This window comes from Papaver somniferum, unplaced genomic scaffold (assembly GCF_003573695.1).
Source record: "Papaver somniferum cultivar HN1 unplaced genomic scaffold, ASM357369v1 unplaced-scaffold_21, whole genome shotgun sequence".
Taxonomy (NCBI): Eukaryota; Viridiplantae; Streptophyta; class Magnoliopsida; order Ranunculales; family Papaveraceae; genus Papaver; species Papaver somniferum.
The window spans coordinates 6,565,675-6,573,220 of NW_020631041.1; the positions used below are offsets into that span (position 1 = coordinate 6,565,675).

The following is a 7,546-nucleotide window of genomic DNA, read 5'->3' on the forward strand; positions in this document are numbered from 1 at the left end:
GAGATACTTTACCGGACACCAGGCGATGGGGTCTTAACTCTAACGGCCAATTCTCGGTAAAATCTTTATATAATGCTCTGACAAGAGAAGACGGCATTAATGGGTTTTCATACAAGTTTGTTTGGGAGATTGAAGTCCCTCCTAAAATTAATTTCTTGACCTGGTGTGTTGTGCACGGTATGTAAGCTAAACTGCCTTGACATGCTGCAGTATAAGGGGATTGATATCTCTAGTTCATGCATACTTTGTGGTGATAGTTCTAAGTCACAGGATCACATTCTCCTACACTGCAAGGTTTCCTTAACACCAACAACGAGGTGGGCATGGGCTTTTCCTGAAACAATGCTCTCGTTAGCTCATTTTTGGCCGTGTAATTTTCTTTTTGGGACTTAATCCATGCTGCTGTGATAAGGGTTCTTTGGAGGGAAATAAATTGCCACACGTTTGAAGTTAACTACGGCTACATGACGAATAATGATCTAGCCACTGAAGCTAAGATTCAAGTTCTGAATTGGGCTTCCGCCTTTGGGAAGAGGGTGCACTACAACGTCTCCTTTACTGTGTAAAACTGCGATACTGTCTTTTGCTAATTTTTTGTTCTCTCTTGTCTACTCTTGGTATACCTTGTATATATTCTCCCTTTATCTAATAAAATTCTCTCTTCTCATCAAAAAAAAGAAAAAAAAAAGTAGAAAGGCATTACCAAGTGTGATTCAATTTTTAAAAATCTTATTCACTTTAAGGTTAATTCTGGCAGAAGTGTTTTTTTTTGGAAAGATATATGGCTTTTATGTACATCTCTTTAAGTTAAATGCCCAGATCAGTTTGCTATTTCAAGAAGAAAAAAAATGTAGCTATGTTTTGTGGCAGAGACGAATAGTTAGAATCTGGCAATTCCAAGAATAAATGATACTACAAGACTCGAGCTGGAGGATTTCCAATAAACACTAAATGGTTTTTCTCTTAACAATGATATTGAAGATGAAATGATTTGGTCTCTCGACATTAAAGGTTCGTCCATTGTTAATGTTAGAGCATTGCTCGGTCGAACTCGCATGCGTTGCTATCTCAAGCATGTTTGTCAATGTTACTGATCAAAACCATCACTACAAGAAAAGTTGGATTAAGCGACCAGACATTTTTGGTTGGAAAAGCCCATATTGAGTCGCTCTAACCCTTAAAGCGACTTAATTTGGCTCTCGCTCTCGAGTTGCAAAAGGTGGGATTTCTACAAGTCTAGAGCAGCTAGGCAATCGCTTTAGTAATCAAGCAACTATCATGTAGAGTCTTTTTTCTTAATTGCTTCATGGCTAGACCGACCTCCCTAGAGCAAGCAAACTAGTGATCGCTTTAAAGCTAGACCAACCATAATAGAGCAAGTGAAAAACCTGAAGTTGGTTGCTTACATTTTTGAGCTACAAAACTTTTTGCCCTGAAGTTGGTTGCTTACATTTTTGAGCTACCTAACTTTTTGCCCGCTACATCTGTTGTTCTGGTGCCGGAAGTATTTGGCCTATTTCGATTTAGATAATCCGAAATTGAAATTAAAATTAAAATTACAATTAAAATTGATACTAAAACAAATTATGAACCAAATTAAAAACTGAATCATGTTTTATTATATCACATAGATCAATTTACATCATTTCTTAAAAAAAAAGACAATCCTTAGAGGAACAAAAAGATCAAAAATACAAACTAATCATTTCTTTAAAAAATGATGATTACAATTTCCTTAATTTTGAAACTAAAGATGAACACTCCTTCGACTTTGTAGCACCAAGCTCATAATAAAAGATTCATACTGCCATCATTTATCATTCATCATTCAAGTGTAAAGAAACCAGCAAATCCAGAATCTCCACAACTTGTAGTCTGCTTTTTGCCCAAATGGATAGATGCAGTTGGAGGATACTTGGTAATTAACACCTGTAGAATTGCCAAGAGATTCAAACAAGTTAGTTTTCACGAGAAACACAAAGAGACGAGATTGATACTATGAATTTAACAAACTGCAGGAAAAAAATGAACCAGAATAACAAAAGGCGAAATGCACAGTTAGTTCTTACATATAGGATCTTTGAGAAACTTTTCATTGTTAGGTTGAAACTGCAAAGTTTAAGGATCACTATCAATTAAGCCAACCTACAAACCAACCTACGACCGCAAGATGTCTATATCTAAAATGAGTAACAACGTAAAATGTAAGGTTCAAATGACTACAGGTCCAATAAGGAACAACAAACACGCAAGAGGGACTCGCTATAAAAATACCCAATATACTGTCTAGTAGCATTTTAGAGGCCATACTAACCATTCTGCAACACCTAAAAAGGCATAATTGTGCCCTTTCAATCTGCACTCTCGTCTCATCTGCATCAACATGTATTCAATAAAACATCAAAAATCACCAGCAAATTCATCCACAAGCACATGGAAAAAAAATCTCAAATGGAATCAATAGTTTTACTAATTAATTCAGACAAACTGTACGGATTTTCATCATATTTACAGGACAGTTTTTTTTTGTAGCAGATGTTTTTGAGAAATCAGAAAACCATGTAGTAGGTAGTCAAGACCATGTTCTGTAAAGTGATAACTATTTCCATTCACCAAAAGCACTCTGTAACCCTATATGCAAAAGTACTAGTTTAATTGGATTACAATCTAACCACATACTTTATGTTCATTGAAAATGGAATGGAGAAATCTCAATTAAAATAAACTAAATGAATATCAGTTGGTTCTCTGGATCAATATGAATATCTTTTAAAACTGATAATAGAGCTACTACAACTTAGAAGAAAAAGAAGCCTACTTCTACAATTGTTTTATGTTCCAAATCTACGGTCTCCTGCATCTCCAAATCTACGAATTATAAACCTGCAAAATAGAAGACGTCATCTCGAATTTTAGAAGGTTTAAGCCAATGATCATTTATTCTTCAATTATTGTATGTTCCTAGTGAGAAAATTACCTCTTCTCATTTACTGTGGGGTCGATTGTCCCAGTGTACACATGAAGCCTGAAAATTTCATGAACAAAAACATTTATTCAGTCTATAAGGAAGAGAATTACGACATGATTACAGTAACACATAAAACAAGTGACTAAATTTTACCTAGGAAAGTTCTCTCTTAGCTTCTGAAGAGCTGGAGGAGCATCTAAGGTCGATATTTGAGAAGTACAAATAGTCACCAATAAGAACTAAATAAAAGAGATACAACTATTTGACATTTTATATATTAGCATGCATAAGATAGAAATCCTAGTGAGCGACAATCATTTTGATGGGTGTTCAAGAGATCTAAACAACACCATGCAATCTTGACTAATCACTTTCTACACCACAAACACCAGAACAATAAAACAAGAATCGAATCTCTTTGCACATACACAATATGAAGCTAAAAAATCATATCCTGAACACATAAACTTGTAATAACAATATACCATCATCAAGCATGCGGTCCCAACCCAAACCACAGTGGATAAGATGCTTCTTAAAGCCTCAGTAATATATATTAACCGGAAATACACGATATAATATCATCAGTGGCAAAAAAAAACCCACAATTACCTAAAAAAAAGACTTGAAGCTCGAGCCCCTTGAGCTCTTCAATCCTGCACCAATTGATATCTTTCAAATACTTAAGAGCACCTTCGTCACGCTCTGTGATCTACATTCCAGAAAGAGTAAATTAAACCAACAATTCTGGAATCTTATTCCAACAAGGAGAAAAATGGCTAATAATATCACTTACCTCCTCCATCAAAACTTCATTTGTCTTCACAGCATTGAGCCAAAAAACTTCATTTGTGTTTAATTGAAACTTAACCATTGCCTTGGTTTCGTTAACCTTGGCCTCCAAAGATTCCTGATGTGTCACAAGAGTAGCTCTAAAGGTGTACAGGATTCAACCAAATCCCTGCATACTCCTGCTGTCCATACGAACCCTTGTTTAGGCCTTTACACAAGCACTTGGTGTGCGTTTTGCTGATAACAGAGAACTAACCCATTCTGCCGTAGTATGAGCTCTTTAATCCCCTGCAAACACGAATTTATTGGTTCAAACACAGATCCAAAAACTTCAGAAAAACAATCAAACAAACAAAATCAAAAACAAAACAAATCCGAAATCCCCACAAACTCATACCTTCTCCAATTCTAAGCTTATCAGATTCAGTCGGACCAGCAATTGAAATTGGATTTGTAACACCAAGCTTCTTCTTCACCATTGACACAGACGGTGATGAACCGCCACTCTCACCCTCCAACACCCCCACTTCACGAACCCTAAAATATTTTTTAAATTTTTTTTAGTCTTCAAACACGCGCAAAATAAATTTATGAATCGATGAAATCAAACTAGAATTCGTTTTTCTTGAGAGAATTAAGGTTTGACAAGGCAGCTGAAGGTGGGTCTGATAATGAGTTTGCTGGATGGAATTGATGGGTGTTTGAGCTAGGTTGAGATTCCAATCAATTTGGGGATTTCTAAACCCAGATCTGAAATGGGTTTGTCTGAGAGATACAGCAGCGAAGGCAACAGATTTATGGAGGTTTTATTTTGTTGGTCGTATGGGAAGTTACCCAGATTTCAGTGAAGATGATAACGACCAAGTTAGGGTTCAAATCAGTGAAGAGTTTGGTTGTGTTCTTTCAGCTCTTGCAATTCAGTCGAAACAATTTCATCTCGATCTGATTTCTTCATCAACAGAAAGATTGGTCTCTCTAGCAATTTCCATCGTCTTTTCTTCGTCTCTTGCATCTCAAAATTACCAGACCCACAGTAGCAGATTAATCTTCATCTTCTCGATTTATCTGAGTTATGGAGCCGCCATGGCTTCGTTTCTATCTTCTCTGAATTTGAGATTTGGTTTCTTTTCTTCAGATGTAGGATTTTTGATTTGCTTCATACTGAAACTGATTTCTTTGTTAAATCACTGGTTAAACAAATCTCGAGTGAGGGTTTTTTTTCTGAGGGAGGGGAAGATGAGAGACGATAGAAAAGTGAGTGAGTGAAGATAAGTGAGAGAAAAAAAAATCGTTTTATCTAAAAGAATTTGAACGGCTAAGATGTGGTAGGATGGGGTCATACGGATTATGAAAACATTTGGACGGTATAGATTTATGTTAAGAGTGTCATACGGATCATGGAAAGTGTGTTTTATTTGTGCTTTCTCTGTGTTAATACGAACTCATGTTTTCGGTTTAATTATCAATCTTTGACATGAAAAAAAATCCAAAAAAAAATATTAATAAATTTAGGACATTATTATCGACATTCTGATATAAAAAAATCCAAAAAATGTATAAGAATGAATCGGGAAATTGAAAAATGAATTCAATAATTGGTGTGTTTCTTTGTGCTTTCCCTTTGTGTTTTCGTGCTTTCTCTTAGTGCTTCCGGTTTGAATTTCGACTAGTCACATAGGTCATGAAGTAATTTTGACAAGTCATACAGGTCATGAAGTAGCTTTAGTTCACACTGGTAAACTCAGGTTATAAGATTCCTAGAGATGGACCACGAAATTCAGAATGGTTCTGTCTTTAAACTTAGCTAGATACATCATCAAAATTGATGAATATAAAGCTCGGTGTTGATTCGAACTTGAAATGTGGTATAACAACATATAAACTATGAGCCAAAAATATTCGGGAGGGTTCTGACTTCAAACTTAGCATGATACATCATCGAAATTGATAAATATGAAGCTCGTTGTTGATTCAAACTTCAAATGTGGTATAACGACATATAAGTTATGAATTTAGAAGCTTCAGGAGGGTTCTGACTTCGAAATTAGCTGGATACATCATCAAAATCAATATATATGAAGCTCGATGTTGTTTCGAACTTCAAATGTGGTATGACAACATACAAACTATGATCCAAGAAGCTCCGGGAGGGTTCTAACTTCAAACTTAGCATGATACATCATCGAAATCGATAAATATGAAGCTCAGTGTTGATTCAAACTTCAAATGTGGTATAATGACATATAAGTTATGAACTTAGAAGCTTCGGGAGGGTTCTGACTTCAAAATTAGATGGATACATCATCAAAATCGATAAATATGAAGCTCGGTGTTGATTCGAACTTCAAATGTGGTATAACAACATACAAACTATGAGCCAAGAAGCTCCGGGAGGGTTCTTACTTCAAACTTAGCATGATACATCACTGGAATCGATAAATATGAAGCTCAATGTTGATTCGAACTTCAAATTTGGTATAACGACATATAAATTATGAACTTAGAAGCTTCAGGAGGGTTATGACTTCAAACTTAACTGGATACATCATCAAGATCGATAAATATGATGCTCAATGTTGATTCGAACTTCAAATGTGGTATGACCACATACAAACTATGAGCCAAGAAGCTCCGGGTGGGTTATGACTTCAAACTTAGCATGATACATCATCAAAATCGATAAATATGAAGCTCGGTGTTGATCTGAACTTCAAATGTGGTATAACGACATATAATTTACAATTTATCGCCCCGGGAGGGATCAAACCCTAGTTATTCTGGCATATTGTATGCAAACCCTGGCTCTGAGATCGAAATTTGGCCATGAGTGAACTACTATAAGTCGGAAACTTCGTAAGAACGATGAATCCATCCGTTTACATGTAAGATTCCTTTGGAATATACCCTAAAACCTTAAAAAATCTATATTCTGGCATATTAAAAATACATTTACATGTAAGCACTAGCGGTGTGTTTCGGAGGAGGGGAGAGGTGTTTTTCGGAGGAGAGGAAGAAAGAAAGAGAGAACCAGATATGTATTAGAGTTCGAGTGGTTGAGGGATACAACCAATAATGAAAATTAAAATGATCGACGTAACACATTTCGTTTGATCCACTCATACGGATCAAGAAAAAGATCTTGACGGTTGATATTATATTTGGGATGCTCATACGGATTGAGAAGCAAGTGTGTTACTGTTTGTGCTAATACGAACTCATGTATCCGGTTTTGTTGTCAACATTCGACACGAAAAAAAATCCAAAAAAAATATTAATAAATTTAGGACATTGTTATCGACATTATGATATAAAAAAATCCAAAAAATACATAAGAATGAAACGGGAAAATGCAGTCTGTCTCTACTTATATTTCTTCGGTCTCGATTTAAAAATAGATTCCTGATTATAAATTAGACCGACATTGTTATCCGAAACCTACTGTTTGGTTTATACAAGTACATCTCAATCGATTGACCTTAGTCAATTTCGCCACATAGTTATCTATCAAATAAACCGAATTTTCGTGGATTCACTTAATTTCACTTGTTATTTGTCAATCTTACCCAATGTCAATCGGCCTCACTCAGATTTTCTCAAAAATCATTAGGTTCTTTATTATATATCATTTTAATTGAATGTTCATCGACCTTAATTAATTAAAGACATTATTTATCAATCTTGTCCAATATTACTGGATCTCACTCAATTTTTCTTAGATTCCATGAGTTTATATGGGTATCGATCAAATAAACTGAATTTCCTTCGTTTTGACTTAATTTAACTTGT

At 35.3% G+C, this 7,546-nt stretch overlaps 1 long non-coding RNA gene across 1 annotated transcript; it reads right to left on the reverse strand.

Moving 5' to 3' along the window:
• Positions 1-1,895: 1,895 nt before the first annotated feature.
• LOC113340169 lies at positions 1,896-2,157 on the reverse strand. The gene is made up of 2 exons (XR_003355353.1): positions 2,070-2,157; positions 1,896-1,929 (listed from the first exon to the last, which is right to left on the reverse strand). It is a non-coding gene; the product is annotated as an uncharacterized LOC113340169 (long non-coding RNA).
• Positions 2,158-7,546: the final 5,389 nt, after the last annotated feature.